The 25,022-nt window shown below is 38.7% G+C and overlaps 1 long non-coding RNA gene across 2 annotated transcripts in view; it reads right to left on the bottom strand.

Annotated features, from left to right (window-relative positions):
- The window catches only part of LOC120099251 (uncharacterized), a 92,199-nt gene that overhangs the window by 13,253 nt on the left and 53,924 nt on the right, over positions 1-25,022 (bottom strand). For both annotated transcript variants that reach the window (XR_010061651.1, XR_005498321.2), the window contains one exon: positions 8,472-8,575. This is a non-coding gene — a long non-coding RNA (uncharacterized LOC120099251). The remainder of the gene's footprint in view (positions 1-8,471; positions 8,576-25,022) is intronic.

Below are 25,022 nucleotides of genomic sequence, written 5' to 3'. Positions count from 1 at the left end.
CCAGTTTTAGCATCCATTCTGTTAGTCTGTGTCTTTTTATTGGGTAATTGTGACTATTGATTATGTTAAGAGATACCAATGAGCAGTCATTGTTGATCCCTTTTATTTTGTTCGTATTTTTTGTGGAGAGCTCTGGTTGCAGGTATTTGGCACTGGGCTAGGACATGGTAGTAGGTTCAAGATGAATACAGTGGAAGAATGTGTTCTTTGAATCTTGATGGGTCTGTTAAGACCCTGAATACAGTAACCATGGAACCATTGTTTATGCTTTGTTTGTTCCTTAACTACTCTGTTTATGCCTTGTTTGTTCCATGACTACTTTGTCTATGCCTTAGGACTGATCATATTTTTTGTATGTACTTAGAATGATATAAAAGCAGACTGGGAAAGAAATTCTCTTCAGCTTCAGCTTCAGAACTGGATGGAGTCTTGTTATAGTGTTGTCTAACTGTCTTTTCTTTCTTTAATCCTCACTCCCTCCCTTGAGACCCTGTTGACTAACTGAACTGGCTTAGTTGTTGTTGTGTGTTTACCCCTTTGTGGTTCATTGTTTTGAGAATAATGTTTCCTTCCATTTCCTTGTGTATGGTTTACATTGTTAGGTTGGAGTTTTCCTTCTAGTACCTTCTATAGGGCCGGAGTTGCAGATAGATAGTACTTAAATTCAGTTTTTTCATGGAATGTCATTTTCTCCATCTGTTGTGATTGAAAGTTTTGCTGTGTATGGTAGTCTGGACTAGCATTTGTAGTTTCTTGGAGTCTGTAGCACATCTGTCTAGGCTCTTTTGGCTTTTAGAGTGTCCACCGAGAAGTCTGGTGTAAGTCTAATAGACCTACATATGTTACTCAGTCTTTCTCCCTTGCAGCTTTTGATGTTCTTTCCTTGTTCTCTATGTTTAGTGTTTTGATTATTATGTGATACAGACACTCTCTTTTCTCGTCCAATCTATTTGGTGCTCTGTATACTTTTTTTACCTTTATAGAGACATTTCTTTCTTTAAGTTAGGATATTTTTCTTTTATAATTTTGTTGAAAATAGGTTCTGGGCCTTTGACCTGGGTTTCTTCTCCTTCCTTCATTCCTATTATTCTTAGATTTGGTCTTTACTTAGTGTCCCAGATTTCCTGGATGTTTGGGCCAAGATATTTCTTTTTAGATTTAACAGTTTCTTTGACTGAGATATCTATTTCTTTGATGGTGTCGTCAATGCCTGAGACTCTCTTCCATCTCATGTATTCTGATGGTAAAGCTTGCCTTTGAGGTTCCTGTTTGAGTTCCTACGTTTTTCATTTCAAGATTATTTTTCAGATTGGCTTTTATTCATTGACTCTTATTTCCACTTTCAGGTCTTGAACTGTTTTATTCATTTCCTTTCATCGTTTGTGTTTTCATAAATTTCTTTCATGGATTTATTAATTTCTTCCTGAAAGACCCCTATATCTATAAAAGCCATTGTAAGGGATTGTCCTTATGATTTACCTAAGTTGAAATACTCAGGTAGGGTTGCTGGGCTTTGGTGGAGACATTTATCCTGGTTGTTTTTTTGTTTTGTTTTGTTTTGTTTTGTTTTGTTTTGTTTTGTTTTATACTGGTGTCTAGGTATCTGAGTTGATTATATTTGTTGATACTGAGATCTGGTACTATTTTTGTTGGGCAGGTGCCTTGTTTCTAGTTTTCAGATTCTCTTCACTTCTCACAAAGTGGGTTTCTTGTCCTCTAGTTCTTTGGATAGAGTGGGAACTGCATGTTGCCTGGTAGGGAATTTTCCTGGAATCCTGATAAGTGTGCCAGTGGGATTTCTGAGAAAAAAAAATGAGTCCTAGTTATTAGGAGCTAATAGTTAGGAAAGGGGATGGGCTAGGATAGGGAATGAGGACATCCACAGGAGGGAGGAAAGCAAGATTTTCCACCAGAATCTACTTAGTCTTCTGGGAATAATCTCAGAATAAGGAGAGGCTCTTGCTGGTAGTCTGCTATTGAGCTGCAGATGAGATTTAGGGATTGGTTATGAAGGAGAGAAGGAAGAGTGAAGATCTGAAGCTTGCCTAACTGCTAGTTGGCCTACTTGCTTCTCTGTCAGGCCAGCAGAGAAGGTTCTCTGAGAAATCCTGCTGAAGTCGGTGAAGGGAGCAGGAGGGGGGTTGGATAGCTGAATAAACAGGGAGTGGTGGGGGCGTAAGGCTGGAGAAGGTTGGGAAGTTCACAACACTTAGCTGCTATAGAGCTGGCACTGAGACTAGCAGAGTACATTTGGAGGAATATAGGGAGGGGTAAGGATCTGCCTGCTTCCTACCTGCTTCCCCACCATGCTGGAGCACATCCTACTAATAGTTTTCAAGACTCTTGTTAAATGCCACTCTTTCTCCATAATTTTTGACCATATCCCTCACCTCTCTCTACCCACTGACAGCATGTTCTTTTAAAAATGACATTTATATAATGGCTCTTTTTTTAGCTTTAAATGCACGGAAACATCTTTTTTCACCCATATTATGCTAATCGTCCACTCCCTGATCATTACAGACACCTACTGCTTTATCATTCCTATTCCAAAACCACTGGTTGTTTATTTTGTATATCAGAAAGTTTCTTAAAAGCCAGGAGGGCATTCCACTCACCTTTCTAACTCCAGTGCTCAGAACAGCACTTTTCCCATAGTGGAAACTCAAAGGCAAGAGTTGAAACAGATAAATGATTGAATTGTACTTACATCAAGCTTTGTTCTTTCTGACCTGGTTCTGTGACAATTTGTTCTGATTCTGTATCAACAGTACCTTCTTAATTACATAAAAGAAGCCCCTTGTCCTTGCTTTTTTTCCAGAAAATGTATTTTCACTGTTTAGGTTTCAAGGTGATTTTTATTCTGACATCTCAAAATTATCTTTACACGTTAGTTATGGATTCCAACATGATCACCATAAATTCTAAACCATTAATGCTTTGCTATTCCTGGTTTCATACAGATTTGGGGTTCCCTTTCCATGCATTTTCCTTTCAGTTACCAAGATTTTAATAGGTATAGTTTTCATTCTTGTTCTCATTTTGAGATAAAATCTCTGTGTAGTCCAATCATTTTATAATAAAATACTTGTCCCTTAATTATTCCTGCTCCTTGTCCTCCTCCTCCTCTTAGTGTTTATGCTGTGAGATATTCTGTCTTGAAAAGCACAATGGAAGGATAACTTTTCCCCCTTTGGGATCAACCAGAATATATTGTAAATATGCACTTCCGTTTTAAAGCACATTCCAATGATTTCCATCTGTAGCCACCTCAAAATCCTCTGCTTAACCTGTGCTTCTCAACCTGTGGGTGGCAACCTTTTTGGGGGTGATATATCAGATATCCTTCATATCAATACATAACAGAATTACAATACGTAACAGTAGCAAAATTACAGTTATGAGATAGCAACAAAATAATTTTATAGTTGGGGATCACCACAACATAGCATTAAAGTGTGGCAACATTGGAAAGGTTGTCTGGATGGCAAATTAGCAAATGCAATGACCTCATGAAGGTCTAAAATCATAAGGACAGCTTGCTCTCCTCCAACCTTTATAATTTTCTGGAGTTTGTGGGAATCTCAGCAGTAAGAATATGCTGGAAGACACCCATGAGCACTGCTTCACTGATGAAAGCTTCATCTTGAAAGTCATTACCACAGCCTTTCTCACTACTGGGATCTGCTGTAAAAGAGATGTGGGAGAAAGACAGTTTGTGGGGGCTGGAGAGATGGCTCAGTCGTTAAGAACCCCGACTGCTCTTCCAAAGGTCCTGAGTTCAATTCCCAGCAACCACATGGTGGCTCACAACCATCTGTAATGAGATCCGATGCCCTCTTCTGGTGTGTCTGAAGACAGCTACAGTGCACTCACATACAATAAATGAATAAATCTTTAAAAAAAAAAGTTAGTTTGCCCCTAACTGAGGTCTGGATGCAAACAATTAAAAGCACTGAGGGTATTCATATTCTAGGCTTCTCTCCCTTTATATACTCATTTACTCAGTCTGAGGTTAGACCAAAGAACATATTTTTTAAAACATAAAATTGATTTCTCCCAGAAGCAAACCCAGAGACAAGAATGAGAAGGCAAGGAGTACTGGGGAGGTAATGTCAAGAAAACTAATAAGAAGAAAAAGAAAATCACTGTGGTGGGTGGCAAGAAGCAAGGTGGCATTCTAAGGAACTTGATCAATCTCATTGGAAACCATTGGGTCAGGAAAGAATGTACAAAACTGTACATCTCGCAAGTATACTCAGATATTTGATAACTTCCATCATTGAATCTTTGGGACTATTGACAGAATGATGTGCAGTTGAACCAGAGAAAGTCCAGACTTTCACAGATAGTGCAGATGTGATTAATGGAAGGTTAACTGGCTAGCTGGCAGTCAATTCTGGCAGAGCAAAACAGGGTCTGCAAAAACAACATCCCTATTGCTTTGGATATAACCGAGGCTCAGAGGACACCAGACTCAGCTATTCTAATGAGGACTTTGTGCAAAAATCTCAATAGTTGTATGTACTCTTTTCTTTGTGGTCTTAGTAATTGTGGGGTGGGGGGTGAGAATGGGTGAGAGACCACTGGGTCATGTGATGAATCCTGGGGACTCAGACTCCAGAGGCAGGCCAGCATCAGGATGCAGATCTGAGTTTATTGTGTGTGACAAAAGCTTATATACAGTGTTTGAGCCACTCCCAAGTTCCTAAATCCTCGACCAATCATATCTCACGACACCATCACAGTGCTCCAACGAAAGCCCTGCCTGATAAAGAAGGCTTCATTACTTAGAAGAAGCCACAAGGGCAGGGGAGCATCATCACAGCGAAGAGAGGGAAGTAGCCTCAGCCCTGGCCTCGATTCCTTTCTGATGTTTCTCACCACTGTTCCTGGTGCCATCTTCAATCTAATGTCATGTATCGGGACTCTTCCAGGAGTCTCAGAAGCCTGTGGCATCTCAATCTCCATCTCACTTTTTCCTTCACAAGGCTCCTCCACTTCCCCCACAAGTAATCACACTTCTTTTGACAACAACAATCATTGAGGATAGCAACTCCAGTCCTTTACACTGAAATGGACTTCTGTCCATTATTCAATTTTAGCGGTAAAATGTATTGTGAAACAACTCATGAGGATAATATGTAACAGGCTCAGAGTATGGTGAGGGGAAAAAGAACAACTCATCCCTACAACTGAAGAGGAAGGAGAGAAGGGTCATCGTCCACATGAAAGTATTCCATTGTCTCAGCTGCTATGAAATCAAGGATATTGGCGTTGTCTATGTATCTAGACTGCTTGGAATGCCTTCCAGCTGCAGCACTGGGACCTTAATAAACGAGCCATATTATGTTTATACTTTACTGTTTAAGTAATGCTATTTCACTCTGCGTAAAGCCACTTAAAACACCAGTGGAAACACATGCATGGACCATGAAACAACTTTAAATGGATAATCAATTTTTATCACATATTGAGTCTTAGACTGGTATATCTGAGTGAATTATGAAAGACTGTATGTGTTCTGGCTGGGAATGGTTGCATACCAAGTCGCTGTCTTTGTTACAAAACTAGCATAGTGAGAGAATTGGGAGATTCCAAAACCTAACACTTTGCACTTTAAAAACACAGTATACTTTATTTGGACATAAATGTAAAGAACTTTATTAGCATAACATTAATTCATCTATTCAACGATTCTCTCTTAAAATGGAGAATGTGTGATTGAAACACTTCAAAGGCACTGAAAAGTTGTGAGCAGTATGATTGTGAGCTAGACTATATGGTGCATACTAAAACATATGAGGAATAGTTTTAGAAAATAAACAAACAGAACACCAACACCAACAACAACAACAAAAACCCTACATGACCCGGGTATATGTGCACACACCTTTAATCCCAGCACTTAGGAGGCAGAGGCAGGTAGATCTCTGTAAGTTCAAGGTAGCAGGTTCTACATAGTGAGTTGCTGGACAGCCAGGGCTACATAGTGAGGCCCTGTCTCAAAGGGGATAAAAGGGAAAGAGGGAACACGAAGAACCTGTCTGTGCAGTAACTAGTAAATACATGAAACTTATTATACCTGAGTAGCTGAGTAGGATGAGAAGGTGAATGTTGTCAAGGCAAATGTGGATTAATTAATAGAAAATAAAACCATAACATTTCACTAAGGAGAAATTAGGCAGGTTCCAGTTACCTCCCTTAATTACAGAAGAGTAGTTCATGGATGTGAATTGTGCCATTCTTACAAAACATTGGCATCACCTTCAAAGATGGCAGAGGCTTGGTGGGCCACTGACATTATGCAACAAGATTTCTAACATTAACCAGGGAATATTAGAAATGCCAGATAGACTTAATGCCCTAAATCACCACAAAACTACCGGTTCTTTGAAGCATTTACCATACCTCCTTTTCCAGTCCCCAAAGTGAGTGTGTTTAGGAGCCTTGACACTGTTACCCTTCCTGAGCTGCACAATATCTCTCTCTCTCTCTCTCTCTCTCTCTCTCTCTCTCTCTCTCTCTCTCTCTCTCTCCCTCTCCCTCCCTCTCCCTCTCCCTCTCCCTCTCCCTCTCCCTCTCTCTCCATATAATATATATATATATTTCAATTTCTCTTTCAAACAAACATACACACAAATCGTGAACTAACATTGCATGAAATACTTTCACAAATCAACATTATGAGTTTATGAGGACCCAAAAAATTGTTGAGCTCTAGACGAAACTCAATTATTTAATAAAATGCCATACCCAAACACTAACTCATTGACTCAGCTCTTTTTCCCTGGCTCGAAGACAAACACTAGGTACAGAATTATCAATCCAACCAACAAATTCTAATTATCAGTTGATTTTGCCATTTAAAATCCAGAAGCAAGTGAATTTTTCTTGAGTATAGAAGTCAATCAAATTCCTCCCTCTCTGTTTAATGTTAGACCACCTGACATTTTCACAGAGGTATAACTGTAGATGTGGCACATTGCTTAAACTTGAACCTTCACATATTGACCTATTTAAATCAAGAGTCCAATGCACTAAACTATAACTTTGTGAGTGTGGTTATTTTATATATTCACTGATGTGGTTAAATGATGGATTTTTAAAGGCCTGTATCAAATGGTTAACTATATCACATATATTAATATTAAATCACTCATGAGAAAGAACTTCATTGTAGAGCTTCATTCAAACAGAATGGTCTAGTCCATGGTATTTTTCCAAATGTTCATAATGCCTCGAGATCTTATTTCTAGCACTCTTATTTCTATGCCCTCTTCTTTGTAGTTTGCAGAGAAAGATGAGAGAGTTAGAAGAAACTTAGAGACTTAATTTATCACTGAAAAAGCAACTTATGCAAAATGCATCAAGAAACAGTTCCAGTCAACCCTCCATTCTCAGTCTTAAACATTTTAAGCTCATTTAAAGAGTATTCTTATAACTCATAGTAAATGCACTACAAATACATTGTATTTTGGGTGGTAAAAAGAAAAATAACTAGCTACTTTTCACGCTCAAAAAGTTCCTATTAGATGTTAGACTTTGGGATACTATATGGAATCTAGATAAGTCAGGAAATACTTTGAGCATAGAAATAATGGAAGAGAAGTATTTCAGAAATTCAAATTCGAGTACTGCCTTCTTGCTTGTTAAATATAGATAATGAGAAATTTTTACATTCTCCTACTCACAAAGAAGCTCCATCTACCTTTTTTATAAAGTTGGTGTAAAATTAGAAACACTAAAAAAATGAGGAAATATGAAAAAAATCACTCTAATTGAAACCGGCAGACAATAGCATTGTAAATTTTTTTACATGCTTACATCAATTCCTTACAGTACCCCCGTGAGCCACCAAGATGGCTCAGTAGTAAACAATAACACATGAATGAATTCATTCCTTTGTTTGAAATCACTAATTACCTAAATGTCTCATGTCACAGAAATAGTGCAAGAAAGGTTACAAACATTTTAAAGCTATAATTAGACTGGGAAACAAAACACATAGCACGATCATAAAATTGTAAAATACAATGTTAATAAGAAAAATAGCATAATTTGTACACAAGTGCAGTAAGGGCACAGATGAAAATTTCTGTTTCAAGTAAGAAAAATAATTTACATATTAGAGTAATTAGTCAAATAAAAATATATCTAAATATGTAGAAGTATGTGCATATAAGTATTTAGACAGACCTATTTCAGACTATATTAGTAATCAGGTTCTTTCTAATTATGGTATCTACAGTAATTTTATTTTTGAATTAACTTAGTTAGAATTTAATAGTAATATTCCATAGTATTAAACAAAGTATAAATTATAAAGAAATTTAAAAAATCTTCCCAATGGGAAATACTCATGTACTCCTGAAATGATCTTTGTCTCTGATTTATATTTATTAGTATATGTATATGTTAATATTATATATTAATATATTATTTATTAGGAATATATATATAATACAAACCTCATACATTTGTTTCTAATAATGTCACAGTAGATCAAAAATTGGAGCATCGCAGTGTTCTGCCTTAATGTTCTTCTACCCCATGTATCCAAATCTTGAAACACCTATAACATTCATTTGATGAATAATAACATTTTAGTATACCAGGTAATGCACATTTTTTATTTACCACAAAAGAGCTGTATTTCTTCAATTGATTTCTATACCAGCTAGACAAAAATTATTTTTATTACAGTTTATTTCATTTTCAAAGCATCCACAACTTAAAAATACTTGTGAACTGCTAACGGCAAGGTGACAACAATAAACAAAGAACAACCTTGTTCAAAATCCAAATCCCATGCTTCTTAAGAGACTCACCCCATCCCTAGTGATCAATGCTTTTAAACTAGGAAATTCAGGGTCAAAATCAGGCAGCAGCTTATCTTACACTGCATGGTATAAAAAAAAAATCCACAGATTGTTTCCAAGTGTAGGGTTTGTACAAGGAACTTACAAAGGAACCATCCAAACAATTAAAAATGATCATTACAAAGATTGAGGGATGTTAGAGATATTTTCTAATCACATGACTTCATTTCCTGAACTATATACATCATTTACATCCTGGACCAAAAGATGAAGTGAACATTCTAGTCCTTCTGATTTCAAAACTGCTCCTTTATAGATTAAAATGGTACTCTTCATAGATCCTTCTGTCGTATATTGTTTTGATGACTTTAATGGTATATTCTCACTAATATTTTTAGACATAAAATTGCAACAAATCAAAATTAGCAATTCTCGGAATATTTGGGAAACATTAAATATATTGGAAGCCATTTGAGTAATGAATATAACATGGACTCTTTTCATTTCTCCATTATTGGAATTGCTTTGATTTTTAAATATTTGTTAGCCATTACATCTAATACTGTATATGTGTAGATGTATTTAAATTCCAGTGTAAAATAAAATTCTTTGGATTGTGATCCTATGCCTTTACTTATTGTCCTGCGTGGTACCCATTAATGGTAACTTCCTCAGGACGGAACAGTTAGTTCTTACTTAAGCAATGCAGATTAAGGGAACTTTGTATTACAAGATACCCTTGGTGGCTTTCCAAATCTCTTAAGCAAAATTCTTGAGAATTTCCTCTAAATAAGCCATTCCTTCTCCCCTGGTTAGCTACAAGTCTCATCAAGGCTAATATTTCCATTGTTATAATCCCTTCTTCAAAATCTAGTAGTATTACACCTATTTTTTAGACAGTTGTGTAATGTCAACCAAAATAGGGGTGCTAATGAAAAGTTTCCCAAATATAGATCGTTATATGCCTGCACAAACATAAATGTGCAAGTATGCATGTATGCTTGTGTCCACGCACACGTGCGCGCGCGCGCACACACACACACACACACACACACACACACACACACACACACACAGAGGTATTTCTTGACTCAGGAATAGCCAACCTGTGAATTTCCTTAAGCATGCGAATAACTAACCAGTTATAGCCCTAGCTATCAGGGAATATCTTGAGAGGCTTCCAGTCATAAGTCTTTCCAGCAATGCCTTAAGAGTACCATTAAACTCACGGTATTCATTTCTCCTCAGATTGATTCACAGTCTTGGAAGAGAGAAGGACAAGTCAGGTGTTCTAAAATCCACAAAGTGAAATTTCTATTTATGAGGTGTAGATTAACAGGGAAGCTCACAAAGTAACTACATGTATATCGCCCATACAAGTACATTAGTATACATGTTCACAGTCATGGCTTTAAATGTACTTTCTATAAGTGTTCAGCCAGGAAAAGTTGCAGTATTTTTAATTGCATTATAAATTATTCAGTAAATTATAAAGCCTTCTACATATGCATAACAAAACTGATTTGGGTGTTAATCCCAGAACCAGCAATAAATTACCTATATAGTACGTAGTATGTATAGTAAACATAGCAGTGCTTATCTATATCACTTAATTGTTAGCTACAAGTCTACTCTCAGAATTATACAAGTAACTGTACCATGAAATTGTACTTTATGGTTGTGGCATTTCTCAACATTCTTATAGCCAACAGTGACCCATTTTCTGTGGGAAAGCCTTGGCAAATACGCTTTAGATTTCAAATAGCCAAACAGATCGTTCTCACTGTTCCATGGAAGATTGAATTTTCCCTACACTTACACAGCATCGACTATGCACGACACTGTGTAGCTTATGAGGAAGGGGAACAATACACAGCAACTGTTACAAGACCAAGGGGAAAAATATCAGAAAAGCCCAAATGAAAACAAGAATTCAGAAGTAACATATGCATTATGTTTGGACAAAGAACTCATGGGTGCCTCGAAGGGGAATTTGGGAACTAAAATTTGAAAGCAAGTATAAAATTATTGAAGCATGTAGTGTGGTTGGAACACAGTATAGATGATGGAGCCCAATAGGATCAATAGCTAAGAGCAGATATAGAGAGCTCAGGTCGATAGGTTGGAGGAGTAGAGGAACAATGAAGACATGTAAGAAGGCTTTTATGATTTGTTTATAATCTATTTTTATAATGGTGAAATATAACAGAAATTCATAAGGTTGAATCAACCATGATGTCTGGCTAAGAGAATTATCACAAACACATTTAGACATGAGACTATTGCCAGCACCCGAGAAGCTCCCTCCTCAAATGTCCTCCGTTTTCCTGTATCAGACTCTCAAAGGTCACTACACACCTGACCTTTATGATAAAAAAGCATGGATTTATCAAACATCACTTAAGTTTATTGGTTTAGAAAGGTTGTGGAAGTGTCGGGTTTGTGTGTTCGATTATTTTGTCTAGCTTCTCACAATGTTTTGTGAATTTCATCCATGTTGTTGTGGAAGCTGCATTTCACCCACTTTCATTGCTACAGGAATAAACAATATTGATCTCTGCTGGTGTAGAGTGTTTCTAATTTGAGGCTACCATGAAGTGACATTTCTTTTATCAGGATCTTGATGGGAGGAGGGCTATGATTTTGTGCCATCAGCACGGCAGTTGCACATAAAAATAGAATAGCTTACAGACTCGGGACAGAAAAAGTTCTTTGGTGTCATTGTTCATTTTCATCATCAGCTTAACTAGATTGAAAATCACCTGGGGTGGGCAGCTGGAGAAAAGGCTCTAGCAGTTAAGCATGCTTGCTGCTCTTGCAGAAGACTGGAGTTTAGGTCTGTATGTGCAGTTGTGGGCACATACAGACACACACACGCGCGCGCACACACACACACACACACACACACACACACACGCACACGCACATGCACATACACACATGCGTGACAATAAATCTGAGAAAATGAAAGAAAGGAAAGAAATCACCTAGAGGTGGATTCCAGAGGTAAGGTGCAAAGGGAAAATGAACCTGGTGGTAGAATCACATGGGCTGAGGTGGTATATTGAAAAAAAGAGGAGGAGGAGGATGGACGGGGAGGAGGAGGAAGAGAAGAAGGAGCAGGAGGAGAAGGAAGAGGAGGAAAGGGTGAACTGACCACCAGCATTCATTCCTCTCTGCTTCCTGACTGTCAATCATGTGATGATGGACGGTGCCTTCAACCTGAGATTCAAAATCAATCTTCTTCTTCCTTGAAGTCGATTCTTTTGAGATATTGTGACACAATGCTGGGAAAAATAATATATTTGGTGACCAAAAAAACTAGATAAGCAGTCTCTAACTAGTCATGAAGCTATCATTTTTGTGGCTTCATTTGGTAAATGCTCCCTAGATGAAAATCTTTCAATTTGCAGTACTTAAACCAACATAGTATTTTCTTTTCTTCTTTGGCTTTTAGCATTAGACTACAGGAGCGAGGAACTGGTTCATGATGAACTCTACCATTGGTGCACTGGTGACCTACTATAAATTCTCGTTCTGTTTATTTTGCCTAGTTGGAGTAACATAGTAAGCACCTTCAAAGAAGGTGGCCACAAAGAAAAGTCAGGACCTTAGCAATGGCTCCAATGGTCACATGTTTCATTGTTCCATCTTTTGGCTTCTTACTTAGACTAAAGGTACGTTTGAACATTCCATGGAACTCTCAAAAAGCTCTCCTGAGCCCAGGGAAGAATCTATCTGTGCTAGGCAAGTAGAAAAAATATTGATTTTATTCCCTTTATGTCCTAACAGTTCTGGAGGCAGATTCATGATAAAACGTTTAGTTGTGAGACTCAGGAACACACATTCTTGCTGGACCAAGCAATTGTGAAGGTTTCATGTGGTTTTCCCTATGTGGTTCCTCGTTCCTTCTAGAATGGCTTCTGGAGGGAGCCCAGCTTATGCAGCAGCAGACTTCAAGATGAGCCCAGTGATCTTAGGAACTGCCTGTTCACAAAATTGATCAGTGCTATGAAGCTCGAACTCTGCCCTTATATTCTACCACCATGATTGCTTCCTTTTCCTCAGTTTAGCCAGGAACAAAACCATTACACACCTTTGGTGGATTGAATCAGGCCAGGACACAAAGCAAGAGTCAAACCATCGAATCAGGGTTTAGAGGAATAGACAATAAATTCAATAATGCAAAGTTACAGTAGATGGTGCTATGTGGGTGCAAAAGATTCAACTACCGAAGAGGTAGTTCTAATATAGCCAAGATTCCTCCTGAGTTTACCAGTTTAGATTATCAATCCAGGAGAGGCCCTCAGATAAGACAGTTGTATTAATGAGATCAATGAATGCAGAACCCTATAATTAGACAATGTTAAGGTTTTTCTGGGAATTAACAATGAGGACAACTTTAAAGCTAGGGTCAAACCAACTATCTTTCTAGCATATTGGCGCTGACATTAAATTATTGGAAAAATGATTTTCATTCCCTTAAAATCATGTCATCTTTAAAGTTGATTTTTAAACTAATGTGCTCCCAGTATTGGTTATTTATCATTTCTAAAGTCCTAGTTTCATTTTCTCAGTTGGTGCTGAGATTTCAATATCCTATGCAGTTATGATACTTATGAAGTATTTCTGAAATTAAAATATTCTATATGTATAAAGTATTATTGTTTTGTCGTTGCCCAAATATCCCTTTCTAAATGATTTCAGCCCTTTTGTACCAGGTATTTTTTAACTATTTTTTTAAGGCGAATGGCTGAGATATGAGATTATGAAGTGAATCATTTTGACCATGTTTGTTTTTCCCTTGTATCCCAGTACACAATGCATGTCAAATCAATGAGTGAAGGGTCAGGCAAGGAAGACTGAGTGCTTGATGAATGGTGAATCTTGGGCTGAGAGGAGAGGCTCCAAACTGTTTCCCTGGCACATCCCTCCCATGATCTGCTGAGTGCTCCGTAGAAGCATTGCTCCTTGGCTTCCCTTGAGAATGGGCAAAAGGACAGTACTAACCATCTGCGAGATGGGACTTATCTCAGAATCTGTTCATGACTGCAGGAAAATATTGAATCTAGTGCAAAGTCACCCTTTTCTCTCCCCAGAGCCATGTTCATTTGAGGTTCATTTGTCTAGCAGGGAGTGGAAGTAATCCTTGTTTGGAAAGGTAACCCATATTCTTAAGCATTCAGTGATAGGTCCATCTTAAATTATTCTCTCAAATGCACATTAGTGACTCTGTGAAACTGCAAAAATATTTTTCTGGGGCTGGAAGGTCAGGCTTTTAAGTGAACTCTCTGTATTTATGAATCATTATGGTCTATTGATTGCATGTGTGAGAGGTAGTTCTAATATATCTGTCTGCCTTATCTAAACGGAATGCAAAATGTCCTGTGGCTACTATCCACACAGACAAGATTTTAGTGATGCTTGGCTTTTCCCAGATTCTAACATCTAAATGCTTAAATAAATGCAATTAATAACAATATTAGTATTATATAATGTTAATATATTTCTTTTATTTATTCTCTCAGATATATTTCACAGACTATACTCAGCAGAATATGCTCATCTTTAATGTGATCAATAATTACAACACTGACAGTGGAGATGGCTTCTCCAGTCACACTGCCCCATGTATATCCAGAGAGGAATATGCAATACGTCTGTCCAATAAATAGCAGGAGAAAAAAATCCATATTTTTTAAATGTCATAGAAACTATTCCTGAATTTGCCTAGCAGCTGATTTTCCAATGTTAATAATTAGGCTGCAGGCCAGGCCTGTTCATGCTACCACATGGGAAATCTTAGTGTGACACTCAGTGGAAACTCTCCTATCTTGCAGTTGCAACAGAGAGCACCATAGAGGTGACACCGAGAGCCTGAGAGGACAGAGCTGTGTGATGTATTACCACTCAGCAGCCCTCGCTGGAGACCTGGTTAAAGTGAGATTCCAGTCTCAGCAGAGCCTCTCGTTTCTCCAGGTCACAGGGTTACAAAGCACTTTACTGCTTGTGCTGCAGGATGGCAGGGAGGGATTTAAATGCAAGACTGGAAGAGGTTCTCCATAAAACTCAGCCCACAGCAGCACTGATTCACAAGAAGTTTCTGCTCTGACCACCTTAGAGGCAGCCAGATCAATGTTACCAGAAAATGTAAACTTTAAACAGAGAATGAATTTTGCATTGACCATATTTCATCTGATCACAAATGTAACAGATGACTTGGAAGCCTCTGCAATCCTGGTGTTCAAATGGTTCTTAGAAGGGAGGTATCTTTACAACTGATCTCTGTACAGCATCTTCTACCTCTAATGGAAGAACAGCTCTAATAAGGTCAACAAAAATGTTCCTGCGCTAGTGTTCATTAGCAGTGCTGCTCCCCGTTAGAAATTGTCCATGCTGTAGTTTCTGCTATGGGTGGAACTGTTTGCTTCATTTTTTTTAACCATTGCTTAGAATTCAGATCCCCAAATCTTCATCTATATTCCTCACTCATAACACATTTAACAATTTTAATACGTGGTTTATGGAGACTGCCTTGGTAGTTTCAAAGACTGATAGGCAACCCACAAAAGAGACAATGTTTCTTCCTTAAAGTTGCTATGAGTCTTGTAGTTAGCCAGGACCACTAGCTGCCTGGGTTCCCAATGTTGTCACATGCTGTTTTCTCCCCTCTCAGTTGTCTCCTGGACATTCAAAGCATAAAATTCAGTAGCCTTTGTTCCAGCATAATATCCCTAGTACCTACTTGGGAATTCAACAAATACTTTTCAAGAGATAAAAACAATGCTAAGAATGGGAGTTCTATGAAAGAACAAAACCACATGATCATTTCATTAGATGCTGAGAAAGCATTTGACAAAATTCAACACCCCTTCATGATAAAAGTCCTGGAAAGAATAGGAATTCAAGGCCCATACCTAAACATAGTAAAAGCCATATACAGTAAACCAGTTGCTAACATTAAACTAAATGGAGAGGAACTTGAAGCAATCCCACTAAAATCAGCGACTAGACAAGGCTGCCCACTCTCCCCCTACTTATTCAATATAGTTCTTGAAGTTCTAGCCAGAGCAATCAGAAAGGAGGTCAAGGGGATACAGATCAGAAAAGAAGTCAAAATATCACTATTTGCAGATGATATGATAGTATATTTAAGTGATCCCAAAAGTTCCACCAGAGAACTACTAAAGCTGATAAACAACTTCAGCAAAGCAGCTGGGTATAAAATTAACTCGAATAAATCAGTAGCCTTCCTCTACACAAAGAGAAACAAGCCGAGAAAGAAATTAGGGAAACGACACCCTTCATAATAGAGCCAAATAATATAAAGTACCTCGGTGTGACTTTAACCAAGCAAGTAAAAGATCTGTAAAATAAGAACTTCAAGACCCTGAAGAAAGAAATTGAAGAAGACCTCAGAAGATGGAAAGATCTCCCATGCTCATGGATTGGCAGGATTAATATAGTAAAAATGGCCATTTTACCAAAAGCGATCTACAGATTCAATGCAATCCCATCAAAATACCAATCCATTTCTTCAAAGAGTTAGACAGAACAATTTGCAAATTCATCTGGAATAACAAAAAACCAAGGATAGCTAAAACTATCCTCAACAATAAAAGGACTTCAGGGGGAATCACTATCCCTGAACTCAAGCAGGATTACAAAGCAATAGTGATAAAAAACTGTATGTTATTGGTACAGAGACAGAAAGATAGAGCAATGTAACAGAATTGAAGACCCAGAAATGAACCCACACACCTATGGGCACTTGATTTTTGACAAAGGAGCCAAAACCATCCAATGGAAAAAAGATAGCATTTTCAGCAAATGGTGCTGGTTCAACTGGAGGTCAACATGTAGAAGAATGCAGATCGATCCATGCTTATCACCCTGTACAAAGCTTAAGTCCAAGTGGATCAAGGACCTCCACATCAAACCAGATACACTCAAACTAATAGAAGAAAAACTAGGGCAGCATCTCGAACACATGGGCACTGGAAAAAATTTCCTGAACAAAACACCAATGGCTTATGCTCTAAGATCAAGAATTGACAAATGGGATCTCATAAAACTGCAAAGCTTCTGTAAGGCAAAGGACACTGTAGTTAGGACAAAATGGCAACCCACAGATTGGAAAAAGAACTTTACCAATCCTACAACATATAGAGGCCTTATATCCAAAATACAAAGAACTCAAGAAGTTAGACCGCAGGGAGACAAATAACCCTATTAAAAATGGGGTTCAGAGCTAAACAAAGAATTCACAGCTGAGGAATGCCGAATGGCTGAGAAACACCTAAAGAAATGTTCAACATCTTTAGTCATAAGGGAAATGCAAATCAAAACAACCCTGAGATTTCACCTCACAACAGTGAGAATGGCTAAGATCAAAAACTCAGGTGACAGCAAATGCCTGCGAGGATGTGGAGAAAGAGGAACACTCCTCCATTGTTGGTGGGATTGCAGACTGCTACAACCATTCTGGAAATCAGTCTGGAGGTTCCTCAGAAAATTGGACATGGACTGACCCTGACCCTGGCTCCAACCTCATAGGTAGCAATGAATAGCCTAGTAAGAGCACCAGTGGAAGGGGAAGCCCTTGGTCTTGCCAAGACTGAACACCTAGTGAATGTGATTGTTGGGGGGAGGGTGGTAATGGGGGTTGGATGGGGAGGGGAAGCCCATATACAAGGAGAGGGGGAGGGGTTAAGGGGATGTTGGCCCGGAAACCGGGAAGGGGAATAACAATCGAAATGTAAATAAGAAATACTCAAGTTAATCAAGATTTAAAAAAAGAAAAGAAAAGAAAAGAAAATGCTGTCTGTTTTCCATTGGATACTTTTAGCTCCTCTGTCAAAGATCAAGTGACCATAGGTGCTTGGATAAATTTCTGAGTGTTCAAGTCTATTCCATTGATCTACTTGCTTGTCTCTGTACAGATTTTACCACTATTGCTCTGTAATACAGCTTGAGGTCAGGGATGGTGATTCCTCCCACAAGTTTCTTGAGTATAGTTTTCGATATCCTGGGTTCTTTGTTATTCCGAATGAATTTGCAAATTTCTCTAACTCTATGAAGAATTGAGTTGGAGTTTTGATAGGGATTGCATTGAATCTGTAAATGACCTTTTTTGCAATATTAATCCTGCCAATCCATGAGCATGGGATATCTTTCCATCATCTGAGATCTTCCTCAATTTCTTTCTTCAGAGACTTGAAGTTCTTATCATATACGGATCTTTCACTTGCTTGGTCACACCAAGGTATTTATATTATTTTTGACTATTATAAATGGTGTCGTTTCCATATTTTTTCTCAGTCTGTTTATCCTTTGAGTAAAGGAAGCTATTGATTTGTTTGCATTAATTTTATATCCAGCCATTTGACTGAAGTTGTTTATCAGACTTGGGAATTCTCTGGTGGAACTTTTGGGGTCACCTAAATATAGTATCATATCATCTGAAAATAGTGATATTTTGAATTCTCCCTTTCCAATTTATATCTCTTTGACTTCCTTTTCTTGTCTGATAACTTTGCCTAGGATTTAGAATACTATATTGAATAGGTAGGGAGAGAGTGGGCAGCCTTGTCTAGTCCCTGATTTTAGTGGGATTGCTTCAAGTTTCTCTCCATTTAGTTTGATGTTGGCTACTTGTTTGCTGTATATTGTTTTTACTATGTTTAGGTATGGGCCTTGAATTCCTGATCTTTTCAGGACTTTTATCATGAAGGGGTGTTGAATTTTGTCAAATGCTTTCTCAGCATCTAATGAAATGATCATGCTGTTTTTTCTTTCAGTTTGTTTATATAATGGATTATTTTGATGGATTTCCACATATTGAACTATCCCTGCATCCCTGGGATGAAGCCTACTGGATCATGATGGATGATCGTTTTGAAATGCTCTTGGATTAGGTTTGTAAGAATTTTGTTGAGTATCTTTGGGTCAATATTCATAAGCGAAATTGGTCTGAGTTTCTCTTTCTTTGTTGGGTCTTTGTGTGGTTTAGGTATAAGCATAATTGAGGCTTCATAGAAGGAATTGGGTAGTGTTCCTTCTGTTTCTATTTTGTGGAATAGTTTGGACAGTATTGATATTAGGTCTTTTATGAAGGTCTGATAGAATTCTGCACTAAACCCATCTGGTGCTGGGGTTTTTTTGGTTGCGAGACTTTTTAATACCTGCTTCAATTTCCTTAGTGGTTATAGGACTGGTCAGATGAATTTTCTGATCTTGATTTAAGTTTTGTACCTAGTATCTGTCTAGAAATTTGTTCATTTCATCCAGCTTTTCTAGTTTTATTGAGTATAGTTTTTTGTAGTAGGATCTGATCATTTTTTGAATTTCCTCAGTTTCTGTTGTTAATGTCTCCCTTTTAATTTCTGATTTTGTTATTTTGGATACTCTCTCTGTGACCTCTGGTTAGTTTGGCTAAGGGTCTTTATATCTTGTTGATTTTTTTTCAAAGAACCAGCTCCTGGTTTTGTTGATCCTTTGTATAGTTCTTTTTGTTTCTACTTGGATGATTTCAGCCCTGAGTTTGATTATTTCCTGTTGTCTACTACTTTTGGGTGTATTTCCTTCTTTTTGTTCTAGATCTTTTAGTTGTGCTGTCAGGCTGTTAGTGTATGTTCTCTCTGGGTTCTTTTTGGAGGCACTCAGAGCTATGAGTTTTCCTCTTAGCACTGCTTTCATTGGGTATCTTGTGCCTTCATTTTCATTAAATTCTAAAAAGCCTTTAATTTCTTTCTTTATTTCTCCCTTGACCAAGTTATCCTTGAGTAGAGCATTGTTCAGCTTCCTGGATGGTTTTGTTAATTCTTTCACCTGTTTGGTTGTGTTTTCTTGTAATTCTTTAAGTATTTTTTGTGTTTCCTCTTTAAGGGCATCTACTTGTTTATCTGTGTTGTCCTGTATTTCTTTAAGGGAGTTATTTATGTCTTTCTTAAAGTCCTTTATCATCATAATGTGATGTGATTTCAAATCCAAATCTTGCTTTTCCAGTATGTTGGGATATACAGTATTTGTTTTGGTGGGAGAACTGTTTTCTGATGATGCCAAGTAGTCTGGTTTCTGTTGCTTAGGTTCCTGCACTTGCCTCTAACCATCTGGTTATTTCTTGTGTTGGCTGGTCTTGCTGTCTCTGACAATGGCTTGATCCTCCTGTAAGCCTGTGTGTCAGCACTCCTGGAGACTGGCGTTCTCACAGCAGAATCTGGATACGGAGAGCTGTATCACAGAGTCAGGTGTGGTGGCAGGCAGAAAACAAAGGATCCTGTCCCAGATTGTTTCTGGGTTCCTGTGTCCTAAGGGCTCCATGCTTGTCCCTTGGAGCAGAAATGGTAGTCTTGCCTCTGCTCTCAGGTGTGTCAGCACTCCTAGAGACTGGCTTTCATCTCTGGGTGCAGGCAGAAAGCGAGGAATCCTGTCCCTGACTGCTCCTAGGTTCATCTGCCCAGAGGGCTCCTTGTGGGTTCCTCGTGGGCCAGGAATGTGAGCAGACATGGTGGTCTCCCCTGTGCTCTCTGGGTCATCTGTACTTCTGAGAATCCCAGTCTCTCCCATGACCATCTATCTTAGTTAGGGTTTTACTCCTGTGAACAGACACCATGACCAAGGGAACTCTTACAAGGACAACATTTAATTGGGGCTGGCTTACAAGTTCAGAGGTTCAGTCCATTATCATCAAGGTGGGAGCACGGCAGTGTCCAGGCAGGCAAGATGTGGGAAGAGCTGAGAGTTCTACACCCTCATCTGAAGGCTGCTAGCAAAATACTGACTTCCAGGCAGCTCAGAATAGGGTTTTAAGCGAAGCCCACTGTGACATACCTACTCCAACAGAGCTACACTTTCTAATAGTGCCACTCCCTGGGCCAAGCGTAAACAAATATCACACCATCCCTACACATACCTTTCTCTAAGTCAAATTAATTCCTTTTACCCCAGTACTTCTACAGTGCATTAGTATTTTCACAAGTCATTTTTCCAATTTATACCATGAAGTATTTTTTGGTTATACAAACAGCCCTAGCATAGATTATGGAAAAGCAATACCAGTTCATGGCTTTTACACAATTAAATAACCAATGCATACTGTAACTTTAATTTTTTTCAATGCTGGCTAATGCTGGCTTTTAAACCCTTTTTAGCCTCCTTTTTAGCCCACCACCCACCAGAGTTAGTAGAAAAGAAAGGATAAAGGGGAAGTGGATCTGTTTAGAAAGGTTCCCTGGAGCAACTCCTGTCTGTGTTGTCTGGAAATAGGCAGTCCAGTTCACAGGTTAGCAGTGGCAGCTCAAACCACTGGCAAACACTTCATGAATGCACCAGCACTACAATTCATTAGAGTCTGCTTAGCAACAGAGGTGACAGGACCTAGCAGAGAGCCTGGCCTCCGCCTCAGCTTAAGTCAGCAGGAAGGACCGAGGAGGGACAGACACCACAAGAAATATTAGGCTGTGCCACTCTCAGAGAAAAGAAGATGAGTGAAGATGCAAAACCCACAAGTGTTGCACAGCTAGCTGTACCATCAAGCCAAGCCCTATCTCCGTCACTCTGTGGGGTCCTATTTATACTCTCCAAAGATCACATGTCTTCCATGTGCCTTGCCTAGCACAGGTCTTGGCTCAGCATGTGCATCCAAACAGCCTGAGTCCTTGGAATCAGCAAGAAACTTCAATATACCACCACAACTATTTTGGTGCTTTTCTCTCTATAGAATCCTTACAAATAGAGCTCAGCTACCCAATGTAAGGTGGACCAATACTTGCATGTTTTTATGAAAGACTCCTTCATCACATGTCCTTTCACGTGCTTGCTTTAGCAGAGCATCCTCGCTCCTGTGTCTGCTTCAGTGAAATGTCCCTTAAGGAGTCTGCCTTAACCTTTCACACCTGTGTCCACTTTAACGAAATGTTCCTCCACATGTTTGCCCCAGCGTCCAACGAACTTTCCGAAGAACCCTTAAGTTTCCACTTCAGCATATCCCTTCAATTGTTTGTTTATATTAAATGGCTGTAAAAATAGAAAGCACAAAATCACCAGGGCCACCATGCATCCTGACTTTGGAATAACAAATGCATGCCATGCATCCCTTTACTTCCTTTGTTTTGCTCGACTTGATGGGAGAGGGAGGGCCCAAAGCAATCCTGAAGAAATCAGAATTCTCTGAACTACTGAAGGTTGTTTCTAAAGGCACGTGTGTGTAGTTTTTAAATTACCATGCTTTGACACACTAACCTTTCTCTTAAGAGCTTTCTGCCAACTAAACAAAACTTCAAATTAAATTAGTTAAGATCTATCCAGAACTGTGGCCATATACTTGTAGAGTTCAAATAGCTTCTTGATTTCGAACTAATATTTTATAATTAATTAATTAATTTAGTGCATGCATACTCACATGTGCCGTAGCATACATGTAGAGGTCAGAGGATAATTTGTAGGAATCAGTTCTAGGGATCAATCTGAAATAGCCTGTCCTAGGAACGAGCACCCTCATCGGCAAGGTCATCTCACTGGCCCAAGACCAACATTTAAACTCAAGTCATGGTGCAATTCGCCAAGATGTATATATTAAATAGGTACATATTTTGTCTAACACTTACACCTTACACAATAAATCAAAGGGCATGGTTATTATTGCCCAATGAAAGTGATCTGGAAGTCATTTGGGGGTTTCCTTAACAGATATACAAATAAGTTCCATTAAAATGAAGGCTAGTCGTGGTGACATACAACTTTAATACAAACACTTAGGAGGCACAGGCAGATGGTTTTCTACATGTTCCAACTGGACTACATAGTCAGACTATGTCTTTAAACAGGAGAAAATCTTTAGAAAAGTTTCTGTATAAGAAAGTAACTTCTACTAGTTACCTAAGGAAAAGTTTAATAAACTCTTTTAAGGGAATTGTGTTATAAATTAGATATTTCCATAGAATATTTCTGATTTTTGGGTCAGTGTAACAGGTAAAAGGTAAAAGGTACTTGCTATGAAGTCTGTGACCTGAATTTAGTCCCCGGAACCTACATAGAATAAGGAGAGAATTGACTCCCACATATGACATTGTATACTCCTTATACAAATACATACTAAATAAGTGTAATAAAATATATCTGTCTTTTAAATAAAGTTTCTGATTCTCATGACTTCTTTCCAGACATTTTGGGGAAATCTCTGAGGTTACAACAACACTGAAGTGATTCTGACAAATTCTAATTGACGTGACTTATTTGGCTGGGCCAGCAACTATTAATCATGGTGGGTCATACGTATATCAGACTCATGTACCGGGCATGAGGTCTAGTCTTTCAAATTACATTTTAAAAAACATTAAAAACATAATACTTCTCAGTGGAAGAACTGTCCATTTATTTGTGGTCATTTCAACCTTAATTCAAGATGATGAGAACGTAATAAAGAGAGGCCAGGCTAGCCTAGATATAGAACTCCCATTCTTTTTTTTTTTTAACTTGAGTATTTTTTATTTACATTTCGAGTGTTATTCCCTTTCCGGGTTTCTGGGCCAACATCCCCCTAACCCCTCCCCCTCACCTTCTTTATGGGTGTTCCCCTCCCCATCCTCCCCCCATTGCTGCCCTCCCCCCAACAGTCTAGTTCACTGGGGGTTCAGTCTTAGCAGGACCTAGGGCTTCCCCTTCCACTGGTGCTCTTACTAGGATATTCATTGCTACCTATGAGGTCAGAGTCCAGGGTCAGTCCATGTATAGTCTTTAGGTAGTGGCTTAGTCCCTGGAAGCTCTGGTTGCTTGGCATTGTTGTACATATGGGGTCTCGAGCCCATTCAAGATCTTCCAGTCCTTTCTCTGATTCCTTCAACGGGGGTCCTAGTCTCAGTTCAGTGGTTTGCTGCTGGCATTCGCCTCTGTATTTGCTGTATTCTGGCTGTGTCTCTCAGGAGAGATCTACATCCGGCTCCTGTTGGTCTGCACTTCTTTGCTTCATCCATCTTGTCTAATTGGGTGGCTGTATATATATGGGCCACATGTGGGGCAGGCTCTGAATGGGTGTTCCTTCTGCCTCTGTTCTAAACTTTGCCTCCCTATTCCCTGCCAAGGGTATTCTTGTTCCCCTTTTAAAGAAGGAGTGAAACATTCGCATTTTGGTCATCCTTCTTGAGTTTCATGTGTTCTGTGCATCTAGGGTAATTCAAGCATTTGGGCTAATAGCCACTTATCAATGAGGGCATACCATGTGTGTTTTTCTGTGATTGGGTTACCTCACTGAGGATGATATTTTCCAGTTCCATCCATTTGCCTATGAATTTCATAAAGGCATTGTTTTTGATAGCTGAGTAATATTCCACTGTGTAGATGTACCACATTTTCTGTATCCATTCCTCTGTTGAAGGGCATCTGGGTTCTTTCCAGCTTCTGGTTATTATAAATAAGGCTACTATGAACATAGTGGAGCATGTGTCTTTTTTATATGTTAGGGCATCTTTTGGGTATATGCCCAAGAGAGGTATAGCTGGGTCCTCAGGTAGTTCAATGTCCAATTTTCTGAGGAACCTCCAGACTGATTTCCAGAATGGTTGTACCAGTCTGCAATCCCACCAACAATGGAGGAGTGTTCCTCTTTCTCCACATCCTCGACAGCATTTGTTGAACAGACAACATTTTCAACAAATGGTGCTGGTTCAACTGGAGATCAGCATGTAGAAGAATGCAACTCGATCCATTCTTATCACCCTGTACAAAGCTCGAATCCATGTGGATCATGGACCTCCACATCAAACCAGATACACTCATACTAGTAGAAGAAAAAGTGGGAAAGAGCCTCGAACACATGTGCAGTGGGGAAATTTTCTGAACAGAACACCAATGGCTTATGCTCTAAGATCAAGAATCAACAAATGGGACTCCATACTTTTGCAAAGCTTCCGTAAGGCAAAGGACACTGTTGTTAGGACCAAACAGCAACCAACAGATTGGGAAAAGATCTTAACCACTCTACATCAAATAGAGGGCTAATATCCAATATATGCAAAGAACTCAAGAAGTTAGACTCCAGAGAATCCAATAACCCTACTAAAATGGGGTATAGAGCTAAACAAAGAATTTTCAGCTGAGAAATATCAGAAGGCTAAGAAGCACCTAAAGAAATGTTCAACATCTTAATCATTAGGGAAATGCAGATCAAAATAACCCTGAGATTTCACCTTACAACAGTCAGAA

This window comes from Rattus norvegicus, chromosome X, assembly GCF_036323735.1.
Source record: "Rattus norvegicus strain BN/NHsdMcwi chromosome X, GRCr8, whole genome shotgun sequence".
Taxonomy (NCBI): Eukaryota; Metazoa; Chordata; class Mammalia; order Rodentia; family Muridae; genus Rattus; species Rattus norvegicus.
This window is presented reverse-complemented; position numbering and strand designations above follow the sequence as displayed.